The sequence below is a fragment of the Scyliorhinus torazame genome, chromosome 5 (assembly GCF_047496885.1).
Source record: "Scyliorhinus torazame isolate Kashiwa2021f chromosome 5, sScyTor2.1, whole genome shotgun sequence".
Taxonomy (NCBI): Eukaryota; Metazoa; Chordata; class Chondrichthyes; order Carcharhiniformes; family Scyliorhinidae; genus Scyliorhinus; species Scyliorhinus torazame.
This window is the reverse complement of record NC_092711.1, coordinates 140,693,473-140,710,048: the sequence shown is the minus strand read 5'-3', so window position 1 is coordinate 140,710,048 and position 16,576 is coordinate 140,693,473. Positions and strand designations below refer to the sequence as shown.

Here is a 16,576-nt window from a genome sequence, read left to right as displayed (position 1 = left end):
TGGACGCCCTCTTGTTTCCTCCCCTATCTCCAAGTCTACCCAGTGTGGGGCATGATCTGAAATGGCTATAGCCGTATATTCCGTTCCCCTCACCCTCGGGATCAATGCCCTACCCAACACAAAAAAGTCTATGCGTGAATAGACTTTATGGACATAGGAGAAAAACGAGAACTCCTTACTCCTAGGTCTACTGAATCTCCACGGGTCCACCCCTCCCATCTGCTCCATAAAATCCTTGAGCACCTTGGCTGCTGCCGGCCTCCTACCAGTCCTGGACTTCGACCTATCCAGCCTTGGTTCCAACACCGTGTTAAAGTCTCCCCCCATTATCAGCTTTCCGGTCTCTAGGTCTGGGATGCGTCCTAGCATTCGCCTCATAAAATTGGCATCGTCCCAATTCGGGGCATACACGTTTACCAACACCACCATCTCTCCCTGTAATTTGCCACTCACCATCACGTATCTGCCCCCGTTATCCGCCACTATAGTCTTTGCCTCGAACATTACCCGCTTCCCCACTAATATAGCCACCCCCCTGTTTTTCGCATCCAGCCCCGAATGGAACACCTGCCCTACCCATCCTTTGCGCAACCTAACCTGATCTATCAGTTTCAGGTGCGTTTCCTGTAACATGACCACATCTGCTTTAAGTTTCTTAAGGTGTGCGAGTACTCGTGCCCTCTTTATCGGCCCGTTAAGCCCCCTCACGCTCCACGTGATCAGCCGAGTTGGGGGGCTTCCCACCACCCCCCCTTGCCGGTTAGCCATCATCTTTTTCCAGCTTCTCGCCCAGTTCCCACGCGGCTGTATTTCTCCCAGACGGTGCCCCCCCGCCCATCCTTTCCCGTACCCACTCCCCCCTTTCCCCAGCAGCAGCAACCCAGTAATTCCCCCCTCCCCCCCCCCCCCCCCCGCTAGACCCCCCGCTAGCGTAATTATTCCCCCCATGTTGCTCCCAGAAGTCAGCAAACTCTGGCTGACCTCGGCTTCCCCCCGTGATCACGGCTCGCCCCGTGCGGCGCCCCCTCCTTCCTGCTTCTCTATTCCCGCCATAATTATCATAGCGCGGGAACCAAGCCCGCGCCTCTCCCTCGGCCCCGCCTCCCATGGCCAACGCCCCATCTCCTCTCCCTCCCCACCTCCCCCCATCACCACCTGTGGGAGAAAGAAAAGTTACCATACCGCAGGATTAATCATACAATCCCTCTTCGCCCCCCCCCCCCCCCCCCACTCGTCGCACCACTTTGTCCAAACGTTCATTTTCGTAGTCCAATCATTCCAATTTTTCTTCCACAATAAAAGTCCACGCTTCATCCGCCGTCTCAAAGTAGTGGTGCCTCCCTTGATATGTGACCCACAGTCTTGCCGGTTGCAGCATTCCAAACTTTATCTTTTTTTTGTGAAGTACCGCTTTGGCCCGATTAAAGCTCGCCCTCCTTCTCGCCACCTCCGCACTCCAATCTTGATAGACGCGGATCACCGCGTTCTCCCATTTACTACACCGAGTTTTCTTCGCCCATCTAAGGACCATTTCTCTATCCTTAAAACGGAGAAATCTCACCACTATGGCTCTGGGAGCTTCTCCTGTTCTCGATCCTCGCACCATAACTCGGTATGCTCCCTCCACCTCCAACGGACCCGTCGGGGCCTCCACTCCCATTAACGAGTGCAGCATCGTGCTCACATATGCCCCGACGTCCGCCCCCTCCACACCTTCAGGAAGGCCAAGAATCCTCAAGTTGTTCCTCCTTGCGTTATTTTCCAGTGCCTCCAACCTCTCCACAGATCGTTTCTGGTGTACCTCCTGTATCTCCGACTTCACCGCCAGGCCCTGTATGTCGTTTTCATTCTCTGCTGCTTTCGCCTTCACGACCCGAAGCTCCTGCTCCTGGGTCTTTTGTTCCTCTTTCAGCCCTTCAATCGCCTGTAATATCGGGGCCAACAACTCTTTCTTCATTTCCTTTTTTATCTCCTCCACGCAGCGTTTCAAAAACTCTTGTTGTTCAGGGCCCCATATGAAACTGCCACCTTCCGACGCCATCTTGGTTTCTGCTTGCCTTCCTTGCCGTTGTTCCAAAGGATCCGCTGCAATCCGGCCACTTTCCTCTCCTTTTTCCATCCGTGTCCAGGGGGAACACCCTTCTGGTTTACCGCACGGTGTTTTCAGCCGTTAAAATTGCCGTTGGGGCTCCTATCAAGAGCCCAAAAGTCCGTTTCACAGGGAGCTGCCGAAACGTGCGACTCAGCTGGTCATCGCCGCACCCGGAAGTCGATAACCAGCTTTCTATAGATATGTCAGGAATAAAAGAATGACTAGGGTAAGAGTAGGGGCAGTCAAGGACAGTAGTGGGAAGTTGTGCGTGCGAGGAGATAGGAGAGGTGCTAAATGAATATTTTTCGTCAGTATTCACACAGGAAAAAGACAATGTTGTCGAGGAGAATACTGAGATTCCGGCTGCTAGACTAGAAGGGCTTGAGGTTCATAAGGAGGAGGTGTTAACAATTCTGGAAAGGGTGAAAATAGATAAGTCCCCTGGGCCGGATGGGATTTATCCTAGGATTCTCTGGGAAGCTAGGGAGGAGATTGCTGAGCCTTTGGCTTTGATCTTTAAGTCATCTTTGTCAACAGGAATAGTGCAAGAAGACTGGAGGATAGCAAATGTCCCCTTGTTCAAGAAGGGGAGTAGAGACAACCCCGGTAACTATAGACCAGTGAGCCTTACTTCTATTGTGGGCAAAATCTTGGAAAGGTTTATAAGAGATAGGGTGTATAATCATCTGGAAAGGAATAATTTGATTAGACATAGTCAACACGGTTTCGTGAAGGGTAGGTCGTGCCTCACAAACCTTATTGAGTTCTTTGAGAAGGTGACCAAACAGGTGGATAAGGGTAAAGCAGTTGATGTGGCGTATATGGATTTCAGTAAAGCGTTTGATAAGGTTCCCCACGGTAGGGTACTGCAGAAAATATGGAAGCATGGGATTCAGGGAGATTTAGCAGTTTGGATCAGAAATTGGCTAGCTGGAAGAAGACAAAAGGTGGTGGTTGATGGGAAGTGTTTAGACTGGAGTCCAGGAACTAGTGGTGTACCACAAGGATCTGTTTTGGGGCCACTGCTGTTTGTCATTTTTATAAATGACCTGGAGGGCGTAGAAGGGTGGGTGAGTAAATTTGCAGATGACACTAAAGTCGGTGGAGTTGTGGACAGTGCGGAAGGATGTTACAAGTTACAGAGGGACATCGATAAGCTGCAGTACTGGGCTGAGAGGTGGCAAATGGAGTTTAATGCAGAAAAGTGTGAGGTGATTCATTTTGGAAGGAATAACAGGAAGACAGAGTACTGGGCTAATGGTAAGATTCTTGGCAGTGTGGATGAGCAGAGAGATCTCGGTGTCCATGTACATAGATCCCTGAAAGTTGCCACTCAGGTTGAGAGGGTTGTTAAGAAGGCGTATGGTGTGTTAGCTTTTATTAGTAGAGGGATTGAGTTTCGGAGCCATGAGGTCATGATGCAGCTGTACAAAACTCTGGTGCGGCCGCATTTGGAGTATTGCGTGTAATTCTGGTCGCCGCATTATAGGAAGGATGTGGAAGCATTGGAAAGGGTGCAGAGGAGATTTACCAGAATGTTGCCTGGTATGGAGGGAAGATCTTATGAGGAAAGGCTGAGGGACTTGAGGCTGTTTTCGTTAGCGAGAAAAAGGTTAAGAGGTGACTTAATTGAGGCATACAAGATGATCAGAGGATTGGATAGGGTGGACAGTGAGAGCCTTTTTCCTCGGATGGTGATGTCTAGCACGAGGGGACATAGCTTTAAATTGAGGGGTGACAGATATAAGACAGATGTCAGAGGTAGGTTCTTTACTCAGAGAGTAGTAAGGGTGTGGAATGCCCTGCCTGCAACAGTAGTGGACTCGCCAACACTAAGGGTATTCAAATGGTCATTGGATAGACATATGGACGATAAGGGAATCGTGTAGATGGGCTTTAGAGTGGTTTCACAGGTCGGCGCAACATCGAGGGTCGAAGGGCCTGTACTGCGCTGTAATGTTATATGTTCCATGTTCTAAATGTCACCCCACTTTTCAGGAAGGGAGGGAGAGAGAAAATGGTGAACTACAGACCTGTTAGCCTGACATCAGTGTTGGGAAAATACCAGAATCTATTATGAAGGATGTGATAAATGGACACCTGGATGATAATAGTCAACATGGATTTAGGAATAGGAAACAATGTTTGACGAACATTTTGGAGTTTATGAGGATGTTATTAACAGAATTGATAAAGGGGAGTCTGTGGATGTGGCACCCTTGGATTTTCAGAAGGTTTATGATAAACACCCCACAGGAGGTTACTCAGCAAAATGAAATCACATGGGATAGGAGGTAATATACTGGCATGGATTGAGGATTGGCTAACAGGCAGAAAACAGAGAGGAGGAATAAATGGGTCATTCTCACCTTAGCAGTTGGGACTAGTGGGGTATCACAAGGTTCAGTACTTGGATCCCAGCTATTCATAGTTTATACAATGATTTGGATGTGGGGACCAAATGCAATATTTCCAAGTTCACAGGTGGGACATATGGACGACATATGACAAAGCTGGGTGGGAATGTGTTGTGAGGAAGATGAAAAACGGCTACAGGAGGATTTGGACAGACTTAGTGAGTGAGCAAGGACATGGCAGATGGAATATAATGTGGAAAGATGTGAGGTTATCACTTTGGTAGGAGGAACCGATGAGCAGAGTATTTCTGAACTGGTCAGAGATTAGAAAGTGTAGATGTATAAAGGGACCTGGGTGTCCTGGTCAATAAGTCACTGAAGGTTAACATACAGGCGCAGCAAGTTATTAGGGAGGTTGATGAGATGCTGGCCTTTATCACAAGAGGATTTGAGCACAGGAGTAGTGAAGACTTGCTTCAATTGTATAAAACCTTGGTTAGACCACAGCTGGAGCACTGTGTGCAGTTTTACTCCCCTTACCTTAGGAAAGGTATTATTGACACAGAGGGAGGGCAATGAAGGTTCACCAGACTTGTTCCGGGGATGGCAGGACTGTCCTATAAAGAGCTATTGGGGAACATGGGCCTGTATTCTCTAGATTATCGAATAATGAGGGGTGACCTCAGTGAAATCTACAAAATCCATAAAGGAATGGACAGGGTGGGTGCAGGTGAGATGTTTCCCCTGGTTGGAGAGTCTAGAACCAGGGGACATAATTTCAAAATAAGGGGGAAGCCACTTAGGACTGGTCTCGGAGGAGACATTTCTTTACTCAGAGGGTTGTGAATCTTTGGAATTCTCTACCCCAGAGGGCTGTGGGAGCTCAATCATTGAGTGTGTTTAAAGCAGAGACTGACAGATTTCTAAATCCCAATAACACAAAGGGATATGGGGATAGTGTGGGGGAAAAGGCATTGAAGTGGATGATCAGCCATGATCGTATTGAATGGTGGAGCAGGCTCGACGGGCTGAATGGCCAACTCCTGTCCTATGTCCAATGATACAAAGAACAAAGAACAAAGAAATGTACAGCACAGGAACAGGCCCTTCAGCCCTCCAAGCCCGTGCCGACTATGCTGCCCGACTAAACTACAATCTTCTACACTTCCTGGATCTGTATCCGTATGCAAAGATAGGTCGGACAGTAAATTGTGAAGAGGACAAAAGGAGGTCACAAAGGCATATAAATATGTTAAGTGAGTGGGAAAAGATCTGCCAAATGGAGTATAATGACTTATTATCTTAAATGGTGAGAGATTGCAGAGCTCCGAGACTCAGAGGGATGTGGGTGTCCAAGAGCATGAATCACAAAAGGCGAGTATACAGGAACAGCAAGTAATTAGGAAAGCTAATAGAATTATTGTTTATTGTGAGAGGAATTGAATACAAAAGTAGGGAGGTTATGCTTCAGTTGTACAGGACATTGGTGAGACCACATCTGGAGCACTGTGCAGTATTGCTCTCATTTTCTTTCTCATTAAGAAAAACTTTCGAGTGCTCAATTCATTTTTTCCAATTAGGGGCAATTTAACGTGGCCAATCCACCTACCCTGCACAACTTTTGGGTTGTGGGGGCGAAACCCACACAAACACGGGGAGAATGTGCAAACTCCACATGGACAGTGACCCGGAGTCGGGATCGAACCAGGGACCTCAGCGCCGTGAGGCTGCAGTGCTAACCAATGCACCACCGTGTTGCCCACAATATTGCTCTCATTTAAGGAATGATGTCAATGTGTTGGAAGCAGTTCAGAGAAGGTTTACTGGACTCATACCTTGAATTGGAGGCTGGTCTTATGAGGAATGATTGGACAGGCTGGGTTTGTGGTTCTTGTGTTGCCCTGTTACGTATTTTCTTTTATTTCATTTTCTTTTCATGTACTTAATGATGTGTTGAGCTGCTTGCAGAAAAATACTTTTCATTGTGCCTTGGTACACGTGACAATTAACAACTTGTGTCCGATGGAGTTTAGGTGACTTGACTGAACCGTATAAGATCCTGAGGGACCTTGACAGGGTGGATGTGGAAACGATGTTTCCTCTTGTGGGAGAATCTAGAAATTGGAATCACTTTAAAAGTAATAACTTGCCCATTTAAGGCAGAGGAGAACTTTTTTCTCTCCGAGGGTCGTGATTCTTTGGAACTCTTTTCGTCAAAGAGCAGTGAAAACAGAGTCTTTGAATATTTTGAAGGCAGAGCTGGATAGATTCTTAATAAGCAAGGGGGTGAAAGGTTATTGGGGGGGTCAGCGGGAATGTGGTTTTGAGGTTATAATCAGATCAGGCGGGAACTTACTGAATGGTGGAGCAGGCTCGAGGGGCCGAGTGGCCTACTCCTGCTCCTAATTCGTATGTTATCACATCCTTTATAATAGATTGTAGCATTTTCCCTCCTACTGATGTCAGGTTAATGGGTCAACACTCTGGGATGTGGCACATCAGCTTTTGGGGATTTATTAACTTTCAACCACATTAATTTCTCCAGTGCTGCTTTTTCACTAATACTAATCTCTTTCAGTTCCTCGTGCTCACTAGTCCCTTGGTTCTCTCGTGTTTTGGGGACAATTTCTGTATCTTCCTCCGTGAAGACAAACACATTGTTTAGTTTCTCTGCCATTTCCTTATTCCACATTATAAACTCTCCTGTCTCTGCCTGGAATGGACCCACATTGGTCTTTGCTAATCTTTTCCTTTTCACATTCCTAATATAGAATTAGAATCATAGAACCCCTGCAGCAGAAGGAGGCCATTTGACCCATCGAGTCTGCACTGGCCCTCTGAAAGAGCACCCTACCTAGGCCCACACCCCTACCCATCCCCATAACCCCATCTGACCTACACATCTTTGGTCACTAAAGGGCAATTTATCATAGCCAGTCCACCTAACTTGCACATCTTTGGAGTGTGGGAGGAAACCGGAGCACCCAGTGGAAACCCACACAGACACGGGGAGAACGTGGAAACTCCACACAGCCAGTCACCCAAGGCCAGGCCATAGGAGCTTTCATAGAATTTGCAGTGCAGAAGGAGGCCATTCAGCCCATCAAGCCTGCACCGGCTCTTGGAAAGAGCACCCTGCCCAAGGTCAACACCTCCACCCTATCCCCACAACCCAGTAACCCAACCCAACACTAAGGGCAATTTTGGACACTAAGGGCAATTTATCATGGCCAATCCACCTACCCTGCACATCTTTGGGCTGTGGGAGGAAACCGGAGCACCCGGAGGAAGCCCACGCACACACGGGGAGGACGTGCAGACTCCGCACAGACAGTGACCCAAGCCGGAATCGAACCTGGGACCCTGGTGCTGTGAATCAATTGTGCTAACCACAATGCTGCCCAGTTGGTTTTCATTTTTCTCGTCAATTTGTTCTCTTATTCTATTTTCTCTTCTCCGTCTTTTGGTCCTCCTTTGTTGAATTCTAAAACAAGTCCCAATCCTTAGGCTTACTACTATTTTGGCCACTTTATGAGCCTCTTTCTTTGATCTAATGCAATTTGTAACTTTTCTTGTTAGCCACGGTTGCATCACTTTTCCAGTTGGATTTCTGTTCCTCAAAATAATCTATATTTGTTGTATTTATATGAAATGAAAGTTGCCAAAGTCTAAGAGGACCATAGGCTGCTCTCCCATTTCAGAGACAGAGAGCTGACTGGTGGTGATTTAACCTGAGGGTCTCCACACCTCAGGCGAGGGGCAATGTTGGCATAGCGGGGCCTTTGCATATAGCCTCAGCCAGTACGGGACTTGAAACCCCGATACTGGCGTCGGTCCGCATCACGAACCAGCCATCTAGCCAACTGACTCACTTTTAAATATGTAATCATTCATTAAATATTGGCTATTGCCTGTCTCCCATCAGTTTCCCAGTCCACCTCAACCTGCTCCTTGTAACCTGACAGTTGTCATCTGAGGGAAACATCCAAATAAATGAAACAAAAGAACCATGTAACCACAATAGTCCATCTTCATGGCAAAGTGGTCCCAAACAGAAACAAATTATCTTCTGACTTCCGCATGCCCTGATTCCCATTACCTCTTGCTCATAGATAAGGCACTCAGTCCGCTTGAATAGGTGTATAAAGCACTCTTTATTTCTATAAGAATTCATTTGGTACATTTGCACAATATTAAATCGACAAACTTTCCGTGAGTACAATGGAAGTTCCTTGAGGCACTGAGGAGTGAAATCAAAAAAACCTCAAGATAAAAGTGACTCCAGATTTACAAATTAAAAGTCATTTCAACAAAAGGCCTTTTTAAAAGTAATTTTCAAGAATGCTTTTAAGGATCTCGGATGACTAAAATTCTTCTTTTCTAATCAGTCATACGGATCACATTGTTAAGAGAATCCTTATCTGGGTTTAGCCCCTTACTTAGTTTCATTGGTTCTAATTCTCAGCTGAGGCCTTCTGATTTATTCAAACATCTGTCACTTAGAACATGATTTGTTATCCAGGCATTGGTCATTACTTAAAATTCACCAATGTCCATCAAATTAATTAAATGTCTACGTGCATCTACCCTGTATGCCATTTCTACACATAAGGCGCTTGCACGAACCTTGCTTTTGATACATTTTTTAACAATGATCTATTCATTACTTTTGGCTTATGAAAGTGTTTTTAGAAACAATATTAGCCTTGACCAGCAATTCTCATATTTCTATCTGAAACCATGACTTTGGCTTTGTGGATATTCCATTTTCTGTCTAAGTACTGAATTAAAAAATTATACTGCATCAATTCTTAAAGGTCCCAAATAAATCAATGAAGCAATTAGTAAATCAATAAATCTGTAATCTATCACTCTATCAACCATTTAAAATTTTAAACCGGTATTCACAACAGGGCCCAAAGAGCATCAGCCCACTGGGGACAAAGTCGTGAGACCGGCCAGTCCAGCAGAAAGAAACCTTCCAACTCTCCCACTTCACCAAGTGTCAGAATGAACAGAATGCAGTCCTAGATGTAATTGAGAGCAGAAACAACAACAGAATCCAATTCCTGTAATTAATTGTGAACTTGTTGGTGTCTCAGCAGGTGCCATGAGTCCCGAAATCCCTTCCCACATTGAGAGCAGATGAACGGCCTTTCCTCAGTGTGAACTCGCTGGTGTCCCCACAGGGTGGATGAATGACTGAATCCCTTCCCACACTGAGAGCAGATGAATGGCCTCTCCCCAGTGTGAACTTGCTGGTGTCTCCTCAGGTGGGATGGATCACTGAATTCCTTATCACACTGAGAGCAGATGAATGGCCTCTCCCCAGTGTGAACTCGCTGGTGTACCTGCAGGTGTGATAACTGAATGAATCCCTTCCCACACTGAGAACAGATGAATGGTTTCTCCCCAGTGTGAACTCGCTGGTGTACCCGCAGGTGTGATGACTGAATGAATCCCTTCCCACACTGAGAGCAGATGAATGGCCTCTCCCCAGTGTGAACTCGCTGGTGTGACTCCAGGTGGGATAACTGAATGAATCCCCTCCCACAATGAGAGCAGGTGAATGGCTTCTCCCCACTGTGAACTCGCTGGTGTTTCTGCTGGTTGGATGAATCACTGAATCCCTTCCCACACTGAGAGCAGGTGAATGGCCTTTCCCCAGTGTGAACTCGCCAATGAGCTTCCAGCTCTGAAGGGGCTTTGTACCCCTTCCCACAGTCCCCACATTTCCACGGTTTCTCCATGCTTTAGGTCTTCGTGAGTCTCTCCAGGTTGGACCTTGACCACACTGAACACGTGTACGGTCTCTCCCTGCTGTGAATAGCGTGATGTTATTTATTCAGGCTGGGAACTGGTTAAAGCTCTTTCCACAGTCAGTGGACTGGAACACTCTCACTTGGGTGTGTGTGTGTCTCGGTCCTTTTCCAGTCAAACTAGTGTTTAAAATCATTTGAAGCCGACAGACCAAATAAATATTTCTCCTTCCAGATTCAAAAGCTAATATTCAGGTCCCAAGGAATCGAGAGACTCGATCAGATCGAGATATGACGTTTGATAATTCTGTCTCTAATACCTCCTCTTCTAATATCCTGTAAAAACAATTTTTAAAACACATCACAATCAGTAGGATAGAAATTCTAGTTTCTATGGAACATTCTTTCCTCTTTCATTCCCCACAAGCTGTAAATCTCCATCCCTCCATTCTCACTCTGCTGTATCTAATATTCACCCTCCCAATTCTCCTGAAGGTGCTGATTCAGGCTAATTGACAGATCCGAGTTGCACACACTGCGGCACATCAGGGAAGGGGAAAATTACCTGGACGCTTTGTTTCAGGAGGCAGTCACACCCGGTAGAATAAGTACTGATAATTTGGACAGTGGTCAGGGACAGAGTGGTGTGACTGCAAGGGAGGCAGGTAGGGGGATCCTGAGTTTAGGAGTTGAGGAGCCTCAGCCCTTGACCTTGTCCAACAGGTATGAGGTACTTGCTCCCTGTGTGGATGAGGAAGAGGGCTGTAGGGAGGATGCGTTGAATGACCACTGCACCGTGGTACAGGAAGCCATTCAAGAGGGGGGAGCAAAAAGACAAGTGGTAGTTGTAGGGGATTCTATAATTAGGGGGATTGATGGCATCCTTTGTAAGTCAGATCGAGAGTCCCGCATGGTATGTTGCCTGCCCGGTGCCAGGGTGAGGGACATCTCTGGTCGGCTTGAAAGGATTTTGGAGAGGGAGAGGGAGGATCCAGTTGTTGTGGTCCACGTTGGGACTAACAACATAGGTAAGACTAGGAAAGAGGACCTGTTTGGGGATTATCAAACACTAGGGACTAAATTAAAGAACAGGTCCTCCAGGGTTATAATCTCTGGATTACTACCCGAGCACCGTGCCAATTGGCATAGGGTTGAGAAAATTAGGGAAGTTAAATTAGGGAAGGGCTAAAGGAGTGGTGCGGGAAAGAGGGATTCCATTTCATGGGGCATTGGCATCAGTACTGGGGCAGGAGGGACCTGTACCATTGGGACGGTCTTCACCTGAACCATTCTGGGACCAGTGTTCTAGCGAATAGGATAAATAGGTTGGTCACAAGGACTTTAAACTAGCAAGTTGGGGGGGAAGGGAAGTGTAAAGCTATGGACAGTATAATGGTTAATGGAGATCAAGGCAGCAGGTTACGTGACAGGTAATTATGTAGAGATATGGGTTCAAAGACGAGGAAAATTAGGAGAAAGGGTAGGAGGAAAAATAAATTGCGAAAAGTTACTGATCAAGGTGTTAGGATTCATAACAAAGACATAATAAACAGCATAAGTGTACTTTACCTGAATGCTCGTAGTATACGAAATAAGGTAAATGAGTTGATGGCGCAAATCATCGTTAATGACTATGATTTAGTGGCCATTACTGAAACATGGTTAAAAGATGGTCACGACTGGGAGTTAAATATCCAAGGGTATCAGACTATACGAAAGGATAGAATGGACGGTCAGGGCGGTGGTGTAGCTTTGTTGTTTAAGGATGGCATCCGTGCAATAGTAAGGGATGATATTGGTGCTATGGAGGACAAGGTTGAATCAATTTGGGTGGAAATCAGGAATAGTAAGGCGAAAAGGTCACTGATAGGAGTAGTCTATAGGCCACCAAATAGTAACAGGATGGTAGGGCAGGCAATAAGCAAAGAAATAACGGATGCATGTAGAAATGGTACAGCGGTTATCATGGGAGATTTTAATCTGCATATCGATTGGTTTAACCAGGTTGGTAAAGGCAGCCTTGAGGAGGAGTTTATAGAATGTGCCCGGGATAATTTCCTGGAACAGTATGTAATGGAACCTACAAGGGAACAAGCGGTCCTAGATCTGGTCCTGTGTAATGAGGCAGGATTGATTAATGACCTCATAGTTCGGGATCCTCTTGGAAGGAGCGACCACAATATGGTGGAATTTAAAATACAGTTGGAGGATGACAAGGTAAAATCAAACACTCGTGTTTTGTGCTTAAACAAAGGCGATTACAATGGGATGAGAGAAGAACTAGCTAAGGTAGACTGGGAGCAAAGACTTCATGGTGAAGCAGTTGAGGAACAGTGGAGAACCTTCCGAGCGATCTTTCACAGTGTTCAGGAAAGGTTCATACCGACAAAAAAGAAAGACGGTAGAAAGGGGAAAAATCGACCATGGATATCGAAGGAGGTGAGGGAGAGTATCAAATTGAAGGAAAAAACAGACAAAGTGGCAAAAATTAGTGGGAGACTAGAGGACTGGGAAGTCTTTAGGGGACAACAGAAAGCTACTAAAAAAGCCATAAAGAAGAGTAAGGTAGACTATGAAAGTAAACTGGCTCAGAACATAAAAGCAGGCAGTAAAAGCTTCTACAAATATAGAAGACAAAAAAGAGTGGCTAAGGTAAATATTGGTCCTTTGGAAGATGAGAAGGGAGATTTAATAATAGGAGACGGGGAAATGGCTGAGGAGTTGAACAGGTTTTTTGGGTCAGTCTTCACAGTGGAAGACACAAATAACATGCCAGTGACTGATGGAAATAAAGATATGATAGGTGAGGACCTTGACATGATTGTAATCACTAAGGAGGCAGTATTGGGCAAGCTAATGGGGCTAAAGGTAGACAAGTCTCCTGGCCCTGATGGGATGCATCCCAGAGTGTTAAGAGAGATGGCTAGGGAAATCGTAAACGCACTAGTGATAATTTATCAAAATTCACTAGACTCTGGGGTGGTCCCAGAGGATTGGAAAGTAGCAAACGTGACACCACTGTTTAAAAAAGGTCGGCAGAAAGCGGGTAATTATAGGCCGGTAAGCTTAACTTTGGTTGTAGGGAAAATGCTGGAATCTATCAATAAGGAGGAAATAGCGGGGCACCTGGAGGGAAATTGTCCCATTGGGCAGACGCAGCATGGGTTCACAAAGGGTAGGTCGTGTCTGACTAATTTGGTAGAATTTTTTGAGGCCGTTACCAGTGCAGTAGATAACGGGGAGCCAGTGGATTTCCAGAAAGCTTTTGACAAGGTGCCACACAAAAGGTTGCTGCATAAACTAAAGATGCATGGCATTGAGGGTAAAGTGGTAGCATGGGTAGAGGATTGGTTAACTAACAGAAAGCAGAGAGTGGGGATAAATGGGTGTTTCGCTGGTTGGCAACCTGTAACTAGTGGGGTCCCTCAAGGATCAGTGTTGGGCCCGCAGTTGTTCACAATTTACATAGACGATTTGGAGTTGGGGACCAAGTGCAATGTGTCAAAGTTTGCAGACGACACTAAGGTGAGTGGTAAAGCAAAAAGTGCAGAGGATACCGGAAGTCTGCAGAAGGATTTGGATAGGTTAGGTGAATGGGCTAGGGTCTGGCAGATGGAATTCAATGTTGCCAAGTGTGAGGCTATCCATTTTGGGAGGAATAAAAGCAGAATGGATTATTATTTAAACGGTAAGATGTTAAAACATGCTGCTGTGCAGAGGGACCTGGGTGTGCTGGTGCACGAGTTGCAAAACGTTGGTGTGCAGGTGCAACAGGTGATTAAGAAGGCTAATCGAGTTTTGTCTTTCATTGCTAGAGGGATGGAGTTCAAGACTAGGAAGGTTATGCTGCAATTGTATAGGGTGTTGGTGAGGCCGCATCTGGAGTATTGTGTTCAGTTTTGGTCTCCTTACCTGAGAAAGGACATATTGGCACTGGAGGGAGTGCAGAGGAGATTCACTAGGTTGATCCCAGAGTTGAGGGGATTAGATAATGACGAGAGGTTGAGTAGACTGGGACTGTACTCATTGGAGTTTAGAAGGATGCAGGGGGATCGTATTGAAACATATAAAATTATGAAGGGAATAGATAGGATAGATGCGGGCAGGTTGTATCCACTGGTCGGGGAAAGCAGAACTAGGGGGCATAGCCTCAAAATAAGGGGAAGTAGATTTAGGACGGAGTGTAGGAGGAACTTCTTCACCCAAAGGCTTGTGAATCTCTGTAATTCCTTGCCCAGTGAAGCAGTTGAGGCTCCTTCTTTAAATGTTTTTAAGAAAATGCTAGATACCTTTCTAAAGAATAAAGGGATTCGGGGATATGGTGTACGGGCCGGAGAGTGGAGCTGAGTCCACAAAGATCTGCCATGATCTCATTAAATGGCGGAGCAGGCTCGAGGGGCCAGATGGCCTACTCCTGTTCCTAGTTCTTATGTTCTTATCCCTGCTCACTGCCCTGGGCACAGAGATCATAACAAAGAGGAGCTGCAGTCGGCCATTCAACCCATTGAGTCTGCTCGGTTAATTAATTAGATAATTGGCCGATCTCCCTCAGCACCGTTTTCCCACACAGCCCCCATATCCTTCGATATCTTCAATATCTAGAAACCTAGCAATCTCTTCTTGAATATACTTGATGACTGAAGTTAAACAGTTCTCTGGGTTAGAAAATTCCAAAGGTTCACCACACTCTTGAGTGAAGAAAGCCTTCCTCATCATGGCTTCAACTCCATTTTCCTGCCTGTTCCCCAGAACTGTCAACTCCTATGTCAATCAGAAATCTGTCTAACTCATCCTTGAAATCATTCACTGACCGCAGGCTCCACTGGTCCCTGTGGAAGAGAAATCCACAGGTTAAATTTAAAAATGTACAGATTAGATGGATTGGCCATGCTAAAATTACCTCTGCCTCTTAAGTGTCCAGAGACATGTAGATTACTTAGTTACTGGGTTGAGGGGATGGGGTGCTCTTTTGTAGTGTTGGTGCAGACTTGATGGTCTCTGTCTGCACTGTAGGGATTTGACAGATTAACACCTCGGAGTAAAGAGATGACTGGAAATATATAATGTAGCTACAGTACAAAATTACACAACTGGAAATAATAATAAACATACTTTATTATAGAACCATAAATAATATCTAATGTGCACCATATAACACTAGACATATCTCAGTCTGATATCAATCCACTGTCCCCTTAAATGTCAGCCATCTCCTGGGGAAACCAGCCCTTTAATTGTGAACATTAGGAAAGAGACCATCCTTTTAGCCAAATAAATGTGTCAAGCTGAGGGAGCAAAGGATGTCAATGTCTTTCAGAGAGAGAGAGACCTGGGCCAAGCTTTGCAGAGTCTGCACCCTCCCTGGATTCACTTCCTTTCCCTTCAGTTGCTGCAAGTGACCAATTGAAGGTGAGAATGAGAAAAGAAATGGAAAGGGGGAGAAAAGATAGTGTTTTACTCACAGATGTTGGAGACAGGAGGAGGTTTCATTCTGTGTGAAGCTCAAAACTCACCCAAAGCCCGCGCGCTGAATGGCTGGAGCAACGGAGTCCTTCCGGTCTTCTGACTTTTCCAAATGGTCAATACGTCAGCAGGAAGTCGGGAGGCGGGAGAGGGGGGCCTTCCCAGCACATGCGCAACTTCCCCTCTCCTTTGGACATGCGCAGTCCCTGGGGTTGGGGAGATCACCGAGCGGCTTCTCGCTCTGGCCGGAGCCGTCAGCCAGTTGCCTGGAAACCTTCTCTCAAGGTGCAGGGGGAGGGGGAATAATGGGCGGGGCGGGGCGGGGCTCCCGTGTCCGCGAGCCGGATCTGCGCCCTGGAAGCCTTCAGAAAGGTCACCCTGGGGCTGTGTGCTTCCCATTGGCTGATTCAGGCAGGGCCCCTTTGTGACGTCACAGCGGAAGTTGGACAATGAGTTTCAGATTAAAACTTCCTTGTGCAATATCTGGGGGCAAAATCATTTCCATTGGGTTTGGCAGGTTCTGACTTGGTGAGTTGGAACAATCCAGGCTTGGGGTGGCAAGTTACAATCGCACCACACAAATGCCAATCATGACCAACTCTGACAAGAGAGGATCTATCCACCCCCCCCCCCCCCCCAATGACATTCAGTAACATTACCATTGCTGAATCCCCCACAATCAATATCCTGGGGGTTACCATGGATCAGAAACTGAACTGGACTAGCCACATTAATACTGTGGCTACCAGGGCAGGTCAAAGTCTAGGAACCTGACACCCCCCCCCCCCCTCCCCCACACAAAACCTGTCCACAAGGGACAAGTCAGGAGTGTAATGGAACACGCTCCACTTGCCTGGATGAGTGCAGCTTCAACAATACTCAAGAAGCTCGGCACCAGGACAAAG

At 46.4% G+C, this 16,576-nt stretch overlaps 1 long non-coding RNA gene across 1 annotated transcript; it reads right to left on the bottom strand.

Moving 5' to 3' along the window:
* Positions 1 to 8,584: 8,584 nt before the first annotated feature.
* On the bottom strand, positions 8,585 to 15,528 carry LOC140419863 (uncharacterized). The gene is made up of 2 exons (XR_011946051.1): positions 15,109 to 15,528; positions 8,585 to 10,544 (listed from the first exon to the last, which is right to left on the bottom strand). It is a non-coding gene; the product is annotated as an uncharacterized lncRNA (long non-coding RNA).
* Between the last annotated feature and the right edge of the window lie 1,048 nt (positions 15,529 to 16,576).